Below are 15,884 nucleotides of genomic sequence, written 5' to 3' on the forward strand. Positions count from 1 at the left end.
GTGTGTATGTGTATGTGTATGTGTATGTGTATGTGTATGTGTATGTGTATGTGTATGTGTATGTGTATGTGTATGTGTGTGTGTGTGTGTGTGTGTGTGTATGGCAGAAGTTCAGCTTTTGAAGATTTCAGCGCAATTGATACCATCATGTCCAGTTGTTGAGGTGTCAAGACAGATGAGGAATTTTTTTTCTTTAGACGGGGAGACATTTATATGTTCTCGGGAGGCCTGTGAATTGGTGGTGGGAGATAAGGGGTATTGGAATGGGGTGAGGAAGGACAGGAATGGAGGTATTGGGAGTCTTGGCTTTTCGTGCAAATATGGCTGTGATAAGACATCCATACATTTGGTAACACAGCTAACCCCAAAGAAACAAGCCTGTTCATGGTCCCATTTGAAACCCTGACTCCCAATGCAGGGAACCCATGTCAAAATCTCATATACCATGATACATCCCTTTCCATTGTCTACTAACATCCTTGAAATCAATGTAAAAGTACACCAATGTCTACAAAGGTCTTTGTTCCTGACTGTGATATATGTATAGGCTCCTCCATGAACCTGAGATTACAACAAATCGTGTTAAAACAGCTTTTCATGAGCGACATCTTAGAAGAGTGAAGGAATAAAATAAATATTTACTGGTAACAGACTTGGCCAGTTGCCACCAGCTTTGGTGGATGCTGAGAGGCTTGAGAAATTTGATCTCAGGTGAGCCTGATCTTGAGCTCTGGTATGTTTAAGGATGACCAGGCAATTATTGCAGGCAATGTAGAGGTACTGCACATTCGGTTCACATCTGTTGGATTTGCCTTCCACGTAGAGAATGCAAGGGACTTTGTATTGATTACCTCTCAAAACATCAATATATCAGTGTTAGAATGTTGAAAAGGGCAGATGAAAGCAATAAGGAATGAACTGGTGGAACTAAGGGAGAAAGCAGTTTGTTGAGGAAGGAGCTCCAGACATAGTCTATGTGATGAAAATGACAGATCAATTTGTAACATAGAGGCACATACACTTGCCTCTAAGCTGTCTAACCTAGGTTAGAATCCTGACGCAGCTATAAACTGTCATCCGGTGTTTTCCATGCAGCGTCAAATTCATCAATGTGTGTGCCGTCCCTGAGATGGCCGTTAAACTGAACGTCCGGTCTGCCAGCATGAGTGGGTGGATGTTAAAGATCCCACGGTGTCCTTCATGAAGAATCAGCAAACTATCACCAGCACCATGGCAAAATCCCAAATTCCTGCTCTAACCTACAGAGGGCATTGTATTAGAGGCAGAGCCACACCCTCAGCCAATGATACTACCCTGCAGCCTTGTGCTACATATGAAAGAAGAAAAGATCATGAATTGCAAGACAGAGCAATCTTCCTTGATAAACTGCCATAATCGTTGACACTTTTGTTGCTCTCTGAAGACAGTCAGGGTGACATACTTTGAAAAGGACATGATTGGTGGAGCTAAGGGCTGTGGAACATCTTCGAATTCAATGTGACCAAGTCAAACAAAGAATGAGAGCCATTTGGAGAAATGAGTGTTACAAATGCAAAGTTAGGCTTGTTTTAAAAATTAAAAAAGGACTAAGCTGTGACATCATGATCTGTGGTAAGATAACCAACCCAAAGTCAACTGGCATGGTGGCAGTTAAGAATGAGCAGAGAAAGGAAGAGAGATATGGAGTGAAAGAATAGCAAGGAATCTATGTTTGAAGAGAGAGCCTTATAAGGCAGAACAATGACAGTTGAGAGGTGTTGGGGTGGGGGTGGGTGGGAAGCTTTGGGGGATGAGAGGGAGGGAGTACATTTTGCCACTACAGGTACAAAGTTTCTCAGACTTAAACAGTTGTTTAAAGTTACCAATTTTAAAGATTCCAATCTATTCAGGCAAAATCTGAAGAATCTCCTGCCAGATAATCAGGAAACTTTTAGGGAAGTCGGGGTGAGGGGTTATTTCCCTCAGTCAGGCCAAATGCATCAAAATAAGACACCATAGTTAAACACAAAAAATTAAGCCATTTAACGTAATGGTTCTTTTTATGCAGCTTAGTTTCTTGCTACAATAGGGCAAGTTAGCTCATTGATGTTTTTTCTGCAGTGACTACAGAAATTGTTTAACTTTGCTGTTGCATGCAGGACAACTTCTCCAGTGATTCTGGAGCAGAGCTCTTTTTTGAAAATGGTGTAATTTTAGGTTTCCAAATTTTAGGGACATTTGGAACCTCTACAATTGCCATGAAAAAGGTTTGTTATTCAGAATATGGCTGGGTTCCAAGCTGTATAAACAATCAGTGTGTGAGCATCAACGGTCTCAGTGACGGAATGGTCAGAGCATCTGCTCTGAGTCTGGTAAGTCGGTGGTTCGATTCGGACCCTGGCAGAGTCATATAAAAGTCTTTAAAAATGGTACATGCTGCTTCCTTTTTTTTGACACTCAGCATTTAGAATCTGACATAGTTGAGCTCGGACAAACCACATGGAATGGCATCCATGGGGAGGAGGAAATTCCCTCTTGGTTCCCCTGTTGAGTGCAGAGAGAAAAGCGATGTCATATAGATGGCATCGCTGGGACTCAGAATGCCCCATAAATTGATGTCACTTTCCCCAGGCTTAGTGGCTTTTTCATCTGAAGTAAAGTTAACTTATTTATTTGCCTGTATGTGTGTGCCTGCTTTGAATTACAGATCCTCAACGAGCCGTAGACCCTGTTAAAAATAATTATAATAATAATAATAATAATAATAATAATAATACAAAACGGTCTAAAGCCTTGACCAAAAGTAACCTTATAACCATGTCTAACACCTGGTGACCACTGTATTTCTCATCTCATTATTCACACACAACTGCAAGATATTGTTGCGGATTCGCGCCCGCCGGCGTGCGAACGGCCACGTAACTCGAATCGCGGCACGTCACCCACCGGACGGACAATCCCGTCATGACCCTCTCGGACTAACGCCGGGAACTAGTCACGGGTGGGCCTTTCGGCCTCACCACGATCGTGCCAATCGGCCCCCGCGTGGGATAGGGTTGCTTGCCAAATTCGACCTACCTAAGTACCCACACGGAGGGTAGACCGGGCGATCGCACCTCGCCGCAGGTCGACTTCGGACACGGGCCACTTTAAGCGACCCGTTCCGTACTATCGGGATAACCGAGCGGTGTTATCGTCAACCTGGACGGTTCGATTAATTATCGGGCGTTTTAGCCCACGACCAACCCTTTACGTGAAGTAAGATGGAGATTCAATTAGAGAAAAGACGAAGCGAAACGGGAGAAACAGTTCAACATAGAGCACATTTATTTCGCGATGAACGGAAAGCACACATATACAATTATACACCAAAAGCAAATGTAAAAGAAGAAGAAACACACAATAATGCACAAAAAGCAAATGTAAAAGCAAAACACAATGCAGATCTACCACCGACTACCGAGCACACGGCAACACTTATACAGTTTTACTTCACAGACGGGGCCGACAACACATATACTCAAAGCAAAAGAAAAAGGGACCACCCTCCACTATGAGGGGGCAGACGGGCCTCAGGCCGAGACCGCGTCGAACCTACCCGTCTGGTGATGAGCCGCAAAATGGCGGTGGCGCCCCGACTCCGCGGGCCTCGCTGACAGTGTCTGGAATGGGGTGGGAACGGGGCCCCCTTCTCGCACTATCTCAGCGTGGGGGGAAACAGGAGGGGGTTGTTGATGCTCGGGGGAAGGAGGATATCTCCCTGGCTCGGGTCCCGAGCGTCTCCACCACGACCTCGGTCGCGTTGCCGGCCTCTCCTCTCCGCAGCTCCCCGACTCTGACACGAGCAACCCCTCGACTGCCTTCGCCGCCGCCACCTCTCCAAAGCTCCGTCCAACTGCCTTCTCCGACTCCTCTCTTGACTGGCTCTTCCCAACTCAACTCCGAACTCCACCAGCTCCCCTTGACTGACTCAACTACGAGCGAACGCGGCCCTTTATAGCCCCCGTGGCTTCGCTCCTTCACCTTCGACCCTTTACCTCCGACCCTTCACCTCTAACTGGCTCCCCATTGGACCGAGGAAAAGTGGGCGTGAATGCTTTTCGATCCACGAATCTGCATATAGCGACCACACTCCGACGCACCTGGAGGCGGGGCCAAATCGCCCCACGCTCGCAGATAGGACGGAACAGAAGTGGGCGTGAGTCGTTTTTGATCCGTTTTCTTCGGAAAGGCTGTGCCTCTGCACCCGCTGCTCGGTGCGCGCCCTGCACGAGTCCAGTATCGGTGCCCACAAGCGGCGCGGGAATGACGGTGATGCGATGGTTGCGAGGGCGAGTTGTGACGGTAAAGGTCGTGGCTGTTGGCGTTGTTGTTGTTGTGAAGCGGCGTTGCGGTTGGTGGTTGTTGTGTGATGGCTGTTGAGACGTGGTTGGTGGTGGTAGTAATGGCGGCTGGTCCAAAATAAAGATAGTAAAAGAAAAACGGCTATCTAGAGGGGTCGCAGCCCGAATGAATGACATTTATTCCCTCTAAACAACGGGTTTGGGCCTAACTACACATATACTTACAGAGATATCTCACCTAAGGGACTTGAATGGTGGTTTGCGAATTTCGTCAACCACAACAATATTATAGGAGTAAAAGCCCTGTCACACCTTCACGATTTAGCCAGCGTATGCCTGACGAATGCAAAATTTGGCTAAAACGCTGGCACACGTCGAATACGTTATGGGTAAGTTTGTATACGTTAAGAGCGCGCTGGCATACGTCGTAGTATGCTGGCTTTTTTTCGTAGTACGCTGGCATACGTCGTAGTACACCGAGGTGTAAAAAAAAATTTCCATGCTTGAAATTTTTCGACGTATGCCAGCGTATTACTTACACATTCCGCATAATGCTGGCCATAAGTTGTTGGCACGTTACGCAATCGTTGACACACGTTACTTGTAAGTTACTCATAAGTCGAAACACGTCGAGGTAATGTTTAATGTACCCGAAACTTATTTCTAACCTATGAGTCACGTGTTGGAGGCACGTTACGCGATCGTTGACACACGTCGACAAACGTTACTTGCAAGTTACTCATAAGTTGAAACACGTCAAGGTAATGGTTAGCGTCAGTGTTCCAGACTCCCTGATTTTTTTTTTCTTCGGTATGACAGTGATGTTGACACTTTGATTTCTTGTGCGGTTATAATATAATATAATTAATAGGCTTCCGCTCAACGAGTAAATCATAACCGCACTAGAAATCGAAGTGTCAACATCACCGTCATACCGAAGAAAAAAAAAAAGAAAAAAAAAACCAGGGAGTCTGGAACACTGATGCTAACCATTACCTTGACGTGTTTCATCTTATGAGTAACGTACAAGTAACGTGTGTCGACGTGTTTCATCTTATGAGTAACGTACAAGTAACGTGTGTCGACGTGTGTCAACGATCGTGTAACGTGCCTACAACTTATGCCAGCGTATGGGGAACGTGTGTCATACGCTGAGTACGTCGAGAAATTTTCAACATGCTGAAAATTTCTCGACGTACTCGGCGTATGACGACGTATGCCAGCGTACTACGATGTCTGCCAGTGTACTACGACGTATGCCAGCGTGCTCTTAACGTATACAAACTTACCCATAACGTATTCAACGTGTGCCAGATTGGTTCGGCAAATTTTTCATATGTCAGCATACGCTGGCTAAAATGTCAAGGTGTGACAGCGGCTTCACACTTCGATGTCTAGTGCGGTTATGATTTGAATCGTCGAGCCGCAGCCTATGAATAGCCTACGCCACGTGATCATCGGCGATACGCTGCCGCGCTATGCATAAGTTAGACTATCGTTGGGCATAGGTTGTGAACGCCGACAACGCGCTCAGCATTCGTTGGGAAAAGTTATCTATATGTGATTGAAACGTTCTGTGTTCGTTACTAATACGTTATGCATACGTCCAACACGTTATTATACGCCCAAAACTTAAAAAAACATCAACATTTCAGCGTATGCCAGTGTTTTACATACATTTTGATACCTTGCCAAAACGTCAAGGTGTGACAGCCCCTTAATAATTGTTATTACAATTACTACACGTGAACCTGACATAATTGAGGATATAATAAATTGATGGCCCTTGGGCTATAGCTTTTATTGTTTCTCTCATCTCCAATGCACATAAATAATGTAGCTTTCTCAGTTATTACATCACTTTGCTTTCCCAAATCTCACTTACATTACAATACAATCAATAAAAGCAACAATGGCCATCACTCGTGTCAAGATGGATTTTTTTCCCTTGCTCCTATGACCTGATCCTGGGTACTATCAACAGGTATGCAAAATTTGATGGAGATCGGGCATGCCCTGTTTTTTTCCTATGATTCTCAGATGTACAGACATACATACACAAATAGAAAAAAGTCCTTGTGCATCATTTGCTCTGATGTGAAATGAGAAATGAAAACAAACACATCACGTTGTTTGGTCATATCAATATTTAGTGTTTGATAAACATGAAATTGAAATGAGAATGTCAACACATGTGCAAGACATGTCTCCAGAAGCTTGAAGAAGGGGTGGTCAAAAGTCAGTTAACAGCTCAGTGTCTGGTGTGACCATCATTTGTCTTGACACGCTTGGCAATGGTGCCTTCTTGAGGACACAAGATGGTTGAATAAGGCTTGAGGGATGTCATTCCAGATCAGTACCAAGGTCAGCCGGAGTTGGGCCGACATTGCTCACTGGATTTAAAGACTGAGCAATTGCTGTTCCATTCATCCCACACATGTTCTTTTTTTTGTAGACATTGTCGAGGCTCGTATGAGAGCTAACACAACGCACAACAAGGGCGGCATGAGACAAGAGGGGCGGGAGAGGAAAGGAGAAAACAGTGGGGAACAGAGACATTAGGAGATCTGTGGAAGGGAGAGGGATGAGGCGGGGAAAATGTGGTTCAGCCTCATCACGGGAGATGCCAATGATCCTAAATGCCTTGGTTTCCACAGCGTGAAGCCAAGAAAGGTGAGAGGCAGGAGCACCAGCCCAGATGGGGAGAGCAGTACTCCATCAGGCTGCGGACGAAAGCTTTGTATGTGGTCAGGAGCTCAGGTGGGCCGAGGAAGGACTTTGAATGACAGAAGATTCCCAGTCGGCGACTGGCTTTGGAGGCCAGGTTGGAAATGTGGCTTTCCCAGGAAAGATCATGGCAGATAGTGAGACCCAGAAGCTTGAATGAAAGGACTTCTTCCAGAGGATTGTTGAGAAAGTAGATGGGGGGGGGTTCTCCAAATGGTCCTTTCAGAGAGACATCATGAGAGTCTGAGATTTGTCAGAATTGAAAGACATGTTCCACGTGTTGGACCAGTTTGTGATTTTATCCAGATCTGCAGTGAGCGAAGAAGCTGTGGCTTACCGGTCTCAGGGATGACAGATGGTACGACAGAGAGGGGTCATCAGCAAAGAGATAAAGAGGATTTTCCAGAGAATCAGAGAGATCATTGATGAAAACCAGAAAAATAACAGGGCCCAGAATGCTGCCTTGAGGAACTCCAGCCTGGACAGGAAGAGGGGATGAAAGAACTCCATTTAGGGCCACACGTTGGCTGCAACAGGAGAGGAGATTGCCTTGGATACCATAGGAAGAGAGTTTGGTGAGCAGGGCAGGGTGCAGACCACATCAAAAGCACGCAACATGTCCAGGAAGATGGCTCTGATCTCATGTTTGGCATTGAGTACCTCCATCCAGTGCTGGGAAAGCAGAAGCAGCATATCCAGGATAGAGTGACCAGGTCTGAAACTAAATTGAAGATCGGAAATCAAGCTACTGGAGAAGAGGAATGATTTAATGTCTTAAGCGATGATGGATTCCATAACCTTGCTGACGATTGGGAGAAGGCTGATTGGTCTGTAGTTGCAGGGATCTGTTTTGCACTTTTTTATGCAGGGCAGTGATGTTTGCTGATTTCCAAGCAGATGGCAGATGACCTGGAGCAAATGAGAGGGTGAATAGAGCAGAGAGAGGATGAGCAAGCGCAAAGGAGCAGGTTTTTAGGAAACGTGGGCTGATGCCGTCTGGACCAGTTGCAGAATCTGAGTCGAGGTTTGACAACAAACTCTCCACTTTGTCAGAAGAAAAGGACAGAGTCCAGGGACAGTTGGGTGTGACTGGGTAAGGTGGGTGCAGAAAGCGATGGGATTCAGACACAAGATTTAGATGCAAACACCGAGTTTAGGCACAAAGGTTAGGTAAAACAGCTGGCCAGGGAAGTGTGGGAATGTTTTGTTGTGCAATGAAGTCGGTGACCATTTGGACGACATGACGGCATGCTTTATCTGGTGGAAGCGTTACGTGACGTCCATGAACCTACAGGAATGGGAGAACGTGAGGATGAAGAACTTTATCAAGGTATCGAATACCTGTCAAATTTCCATTAATGACCTTGCTGGAATCTGTGATGTGTGGTGATGCCTCCCCATACCATCGCACTTCCACCACCAAAACAACAAATGCGTCAGCATAACGTTCCCCTTCCCATCAATGAAGGTGACAATGGCCATCACTACTGTCAAGATAGAACCTCGACTCATCTGTAAAGAGGATAGCAGCCCAATCTTGTCTCCTGAACCTCAGACGTTGTCTACACCAAGCTATGCACGCATGTTGATGACGTGGCAACAAAATTGGACGTACTGCTGGTCGTCATGTTATCCTCGTGTAACCGATTCTTGACAGTTCTGGCACTGATTAGTCGCAAGCTCAGGATGCTGCGAGCTGTCAAATTTGCCGTCTGGAACCAATTTCTCAGGTGCACCAACCACATATGGTTATCCTGCCGACGTGACGTCACACGTGGTCACCCAGAACGTGGATGGTCTCTGATGTTGTCAGTTTATTGATCACATCTCCAGTGACTGGCATTCCGATGAACACCAAAATGCCTTTCCACGTTTTGCGGAATTCCTCACGCAAGCATGCCAATGGCACGTAGACGTTCATTTTCAGAAAGGTGTGGCATCACGTTTACGACATTTAGATGTCAATAAAAATGTTTTTCACAGCTGGGAAGGTTCACCAAATCATGCTACATTGCAATTTGGTCAGTACTACGTGCAGCACGGTCAGGTGACTCAGTAAAAATGCATGGCAATTTGTGTGCGCAGTGCACAGTATGCACATGCAAATTCTGGATGTTCATGGGTAAACTGGGGAACACGTTAAGGCACATATTGGCTGACCATTATGTTGCTCGGGTACATGTTCGTCCCATTTTATGGGGCACAGGAATTTTTTTCCTGTTAGTACACGCACACGTGCATGCACGCACACACGCACACACGCTGATGAAGTATATACTGTGGCAAAAGGCGACAAATTAAATATGTATTGTGGTTACTGTGGGAAAGGGCACTCGTGCAGGCTAGCGCTGGGCTAATGTCCACATCGATGGACAAATCACCTTGTACAATGCAGTGTTTAGACTAATGTATCCCAACTATACTCCTACATGAAAGATAAATGGACTGGGAGAAAGAGTCATTATGGAGAGTCTTTGAGGACACCAAGACATGCAGACCCCTCGACACCAGACCTAGGAATGACCTTGTATAAGACATGATATAAGTTGAGCAGAGAGCTATACCTTCAGGAGAAGAAACATGATGTGAACCAGAGAGAAACAAAAGCTGGGTGAGTGGCACGTCCAAGCTGAAGTTCATCTTAAAAACCAGGTTCAAAACAACAATGAGGGTGCTGAGAGTGTTGCATGCTCACCACGACTGAGTGTTGCATGTTGACCACAGCCCCGACTCTTGAACCAGCTTTATCTTTGCGGATGCTGGTCGATCTTATCTGCTAGCCAGTTGGGTTCAATATGAACCTATCCTCTCCTGTTGGTGTCACAAAGCCGACAACCAAGCAGATGACTGAAATCTGCGAGTGTCACAGAACTGACATCAAAGCAGATGAATCCTCTCTGGACATATTGAAAAAGCAAAAGGCAAGTTCTTCATCCTCATCTCTCGGCATTGGTGGCCTACTGTGTGGTCCTTAACGGAGAGTAGTGGACTCGGGTCATCCTCCTTGCTTTGGTAGCACAAAGATCACACTCTGGAAACTCACAACGCAACTGGCCAGTCAGACGTTACTCCGTGTGCACTTATCGGGGCAACAGAGCCTGCGTCAAACGTGAACACAACTGACTTTGACATCAATTCATACCCTGCTGGGTTTAAAAAAAAAAACTTATTATTAAGGATGGGGTATATGAGATATGTTGCCGATTTGAAAGTCGTGAATTAATTCAAAACTTAATTGAAACCTGTCAGTGTAATTTTAGGGAGTTTTAAAAGCATTGCGTGTTTCATTTAAAAATCATTGTTGCGGAATGGTGTGAAGTGGTATTAATGTTTGAAAGGGAGACAGCTCAGGGATTCATAAATTACTTATCAAATATCCTGTTTCGTGTCGTCCGCTGGTTTCACTTGGTTAACATTAGACGGGACATGTAATTGTCCTTAAAGCTTTTCTACCGAGCTCCCCTTCAGGTAACTTGGGCACTCGCTTCGGTGCACAGATGCAGCACATAAAACACGCGTGCGTGCGCACGCACGCCCGCACGCACACTTATTACCTCTGCTGGAGGTTATGTTTTCACCCCTGTCTGTTTGTCTGTCTTTGAAAACTTGTCTGTTTGTTACTTTGCAAAAATGTGTTTTTTTTTTTTGACAAGTACAGTATGTTGATCGCTTCAGTTTGTCTGTCTGCTCACTTTTAATCGCCCACACGTCACAATTTTAAACTGATCTTCACAAAATCACCAAACGGTGGGGTTGGTGGTCTGACAGAATCTTTTTTATTTTTGAGGTAAAAAGCTTAAAAGGTCAAAATAGGCCAAAGGCCAACTTTTTGAACTTTCCAAAATCCTTAATTTTAATCCGATCAACTTGAAATTTAAAGAGCATTTGCATATCAGGCCACTGAATTCAACCACCTCTTTTGTTTTTTTTGGTCAATATAGGCCAAAAGGTCAACATGGGCCAATTTTTTTTTTTAAATTGTCAATTTCCATGTGATTGACTTGAAATTTGAACAGGATTTTCATAGCTCACTGAATACAGCCAATTATTCTTGAGGTCAGCATATGCCAAAAGGTCAACATAGGCCAAAGGTCAACAACTTAGGTGCAATTTCCAAAATCCTCAATTTTCATATGATTGACTTGGTGGTTGAACTCATTGACCTGAAATGCAAATCCTGTTCCAATTTCAATTATATATAAGGTCAAAAGGTCAATATAGGCCTAATTTCTAAAATTGAGAGATCGGGAAAAACTATATATAATGTTGCGGTTTTGAGAAACCGTTATTGTAAATGTGCACTCACGACACGTAGGTCCTTCAACATAGTTATTTCCATAATAAATGTTTCGAATAGTCCCTAATAGTCCCTTACCTTTAAATGGGTCAGTGGGATCCAAACTGCATTGGAACAGGAAGATTAGGATTCACCCCTGTTTTTCTTTTGCACATGGAAGGTTGTCGGCAAGGCATCAGCCTACATTTGATGCGAGCAAGTGCGAATCCTTTCCTTATATTCCCTTTCTCGTCAATCTGTCTCTCTCTGTCTGTCTGTCTGTCTCTCTGTTTGTCTCTCCGCAAGAAAGTACACAAATTATTATTTAATACAGACTGCAGTTTGACACGATCTTTTCCAACACATACGTGAGGCAATCAAGACATTAAGTGCAGTTATATAACCTCAAACTCCCCTGCTCTAAAAGAGATCCCTCATCCCGCAACCCTCAAAACTTAACCCCATTGCAAGCCCTCGTGATGGCTTTCAAGTGCCGGGTGATGTTTGGTCAGAATTGACCTGCGGCATCGGCTCTGTTTCCCCCATAATGTTTCTTGCATGCCTTGAACCAGCAGAATACTCACTTGCCTGAAGCGGTGGCAAGCGAGGTCCAACTTAAGACAGCTGGAAGCCCCGAGTGAGAGGACTCGCTGCAGAAACTGGAATAGGCGGGGCTTGGGAGGCAGAACGCCAATCTGTGAGCAGGCCCTGCCCAATGACGCACACATTCTCGAAGCTTCCAGGCCGTCCTTATGAAAGAGCGAACCCTGGATCATTTGCCCTCTTTTTTTGATGTTGTTTGCGCTGACTCTTTCAATGGGCGCTGGACACTCTGTTCTCTGAGGCACGACGTTGCTGGACATACATACTTTCTTACTTCGGGGTCGGACACGCTCGCTCTATCCTCTCATTGGACCACAATGTCACTCGCTCTGCAGAGGTGGCGCTGCTGGGTCTTGGCACTTTCCCCTCTTTGGTTTTTACCTCACGAACTGTCGTCACAAGGGAGGAGCCAAGGCTGCGAGGTGGCGGACGGAGCCAAGCCGATTAATTGGACCGAAACCAAGCTACCCTACAGACACATCTGGTAGGATCTCACACTTAGGCTATCCCCTCACACATCTTTTCTCTGCTGCACCTCTCAGTCAGTCCCTTTTCAAATACACTCGCAAAAAAACACACACACACACACACACACACACACACACACACACACACACACACACACACACACACACACACACACACACACACACACACACACACACACACACACACACACACACACACACACACACACACACACCTCACAGTCTTTCTTCCCACTTCTCTCCCTCAACATTGAATAGCAGTTGTGAATGCTTGGGCCCATGTACTGTGTTAGTGGTAGGCAAGGCGCTTGTTAAGTTTGCTCTGTCTTTTCTCTTTCTCTAATCTTATTGCTGTACAAATTGCTTAACCCTCATTTCTACCCGTGCCATTAAAATCCCTACGTTCCCTTTCCCCCCTTTTTCCTGCTTCCCACTTGTGAAAATAAACCTGTTCTTGTTGAATCTATTTTCCGATCTGTCCGTGTCTATCTTTTCAACCATTGGTCTAGCACTGTCCGCATGTAGATAACTTGGGAGGTTGAGATTCCCGATAGTTCGGTTTGCAGGGTCCGGCATGTGCTAGCGGTACAGCTCGGCCGCATTCAACATAATCAGTACACGTATTCGCCGAGGGTGCGTTCCCCGGTCAGGGGACCACGGGACCCCCAGTTAAATGGTTGTTAGACGGACAGACACTGGGACTTGTGGTCCCTCAATTGGTATTCGTAGTTGTGTCGCAACCCACCGTGGGGTGAAGTTATTCACTTCCGGTGGCCTCAGGTGAATTCGAGAGAAACCGGGGATTTCCCCCTCGTAGTAGGCTCGAGCCCCGAGACTGCAAAAATATGACATCTCAAAAAGTTGTGGACGGATTTGGACGAAACATGGTAGAGAGGTTGGAAGAGTGATAACGAAATGATTACATTTTGGTGACAATTCGGATCCAGATCCAGAGACTGGAATTTCTTAAGTGATTCTTCACCACTGAGAGATAGGGCCGATAATGATATATGACACGATATTTTAAAAAGTTGTGGACATATTCAGACGAAACTTGGCGGACAGGTTGGGTGTGTGACAAGGATGAATCCTTGAATCGGAGACGAAATCCAAATCCAGAATCGGAGACGAAATGTTTCTTTAATTTCTCAAGTGATTTCTTCACCATGAATAGATGGGGGTGAAAAATGATATTTAGCATGATATTTCAAAAAGTTGTGGACGAGTTATGACAAAACTAGTTTAATATAGGATTGATTGAGTTTTAAATTTGTCCACAACATTATTATTAAAGCCACTAAGTGCTACTATTGTTGTTTCAACCCTGACTTAAGATGAAATATTTTAAGCTTTCCTTGCCAATGAGAATATATCTCTACCTTTCCTGATATCAATTGTGTACACTGCCTGGAGGACATTACTCTCTGTACATACTGCCTGTATAAGACAGAGCTCTTCACCATCACATATCTTACATTTATAATGTTGATACACAATTCTAAGCTTTGTTTGATCCCAGCATTCCTGCTCAATGCAATAGAGCACTGGAAACCTTAAGTGCAAATAGACTAGATATTAAATCTTTGATAAAATGCAATGCATTGAAAGTAAATGAAGAAAAAACGGAATATTTTAAGATAGGTTCCCACTACAACCTAAAGAATCTCCCAGACACAATTCCTACAATAGGAAACACATCAATCAGGCAATCGGAAATCGGCAAGGAATCTCGGTGCATATTTCGATTGTAATATATCCGTGACATCTCATGTTTCCAACTAAAGTAGAGGAGTGAGGTTTCACCTCCACAGTATTTCACAAATAAGAAAATTCATTGATTGGGATACCGACCACCGTGCTGTTCACATTATAGTACTCTCACACTTAAGAACATTGTAACAGACTACTCCCATCTATTCCAGATGGTCACCTCAGGCAACACGAAAGCCTTCAGAACTGAGCAGCTCGTCTTGTGTACTGGTAAACTGTATAAAGGATTCCACTCTTCTGATAGAAGTACTACACTGGTTATCCATCTCTCAAATAATACATCATAAAATATTACAACTTGTGCATAAAACATTCAATAACGACTCACCCAAATACACAAAGAGTTGTCAACATCATCATATCCCTACCAGATGCAAAACCAACACCGCGAGTGCATGAAAGTCAAGTAAACACTTATCATAATGTTAAAATATACGTTTGGTATGGCGGTCCTAACTTCTGGGAATACAATTGTATTTTTTGCAAGTCGATCATCACGATGTTCGTCAAGTTCAGCATATCTGCTTTGTTGTGTTCTCTTTGGCAGCACAATGGTACTATCAAAAAGTTTACCATGCACACCCCGACTGGAATCACCAGAGTTTTCAACTCATTTCTTCCGGTGGTTCAGCAGACCCACTCCCACCAGATGGCGCTATACGATGCACATTTATACAGAATTTGCGTTCTCAGGTCAGGTCAGGTGTGGGAGCATGCGCCGGAGCAGCGCGTCGCTGCGTCCACTTTCCGCCGGTACTCCAGGGGCCTCCGTCTGGCCATCCCCCAGGCAGATGCCTGGCCCATCCCCATCTCCTTGAGATGCCGATCAACCTGCCGCAACCACGAGGCACGTGGTCGGCCCATTGGCCTCCTCCACTCACGAGACTCCCTCGCTGAGAGAATCTGGTGAGCAGGATCAGCATCAGGAAAACGAGCCACATGTCCATACAGCCGCAGCTGACGCTCACAGACTATGCAGGTAACAAATCTCATTTCAGTCTCTCTCAGCAACTGCTCGTTGCACACAAAGTCCGACCAGCGATAACCAAAGATTCTCCGAAGAGACCTGGTACCAAAGGAATTAAGTCTCCATCTCAGATCCTTGGTCAGAGTCCAAGTCTCACATCCATAGAGCAAGACTGGAAGCACCAAGGACCTGAAGACTCAGACTTTCGTCCTCCCGCACAGGAACCGGCAGCGTCACACCCCATTATCCAGTGAATCCATGACTCCCCAGGCCCGACCCGACGTCTATTGATCTCTGACTCACAGCCGGCAGAGACATGAATATCACTGCCAAGGTAAGTGAATCTCTCCATGACCTCAACATCCTCACCACAAACAGGCACAGACAGGAGAGCGGCATCCAAGATGTCATTGAAAGCCTGGATCTTAATTTTGACCCAGGAAACCCTTAATCCCAATAGCTCCGACTCCTCATTCAGCACCTCGAGGGCCCCCAAAAGGATATCTAAACTCTCATCCTGAACTCCCCGGGCTATGAGTATTTTTATTTCCTACCTAAAACCTCCCTGGGCACACTCCAAATACAACCACCAGCTTTCAACTCATTCCATCCAGTGGTTCAGGAGTGCACAGAAGTCAAGCAAACAAACACACAAATGTGATTTAGTTCTAAAAAGAGCAGGTTGAAAGACAGTTATTACTGTATTATTGTCATTATCATGATTATTATTT

General features: G+C 45.1%; 1 protein-coding gene across 3 annotated transcripts in view; it reads right to left on the reverse strand.

Moving 5' to 3' along the window:
- The window catches only part of ZFYVE27 (zinc finger FYVE-type containing 27), a 141,288-nt gene that overhangs the window by 4,086 nt on the left and 121,318 nt on the right, over positions 1-15,884 (reverse strand). The window lies entirely within an intron of this gene.

This window comes from Eptatretus burgeri, chromosome 1 (genome assembly GCF_056783735.1).
Source record: "Eptatretus burgeri isolate ZD-2024b chromosome 1, Ebu_testis_v1, whole genome shotgun sequence".
Taxonomy (NCBI): Eukaryota; Metazoa; Chordata; class Myxini; order Myxiniformes; family Myxinidae; genus Eptatretus; species Eptatretus burgeri.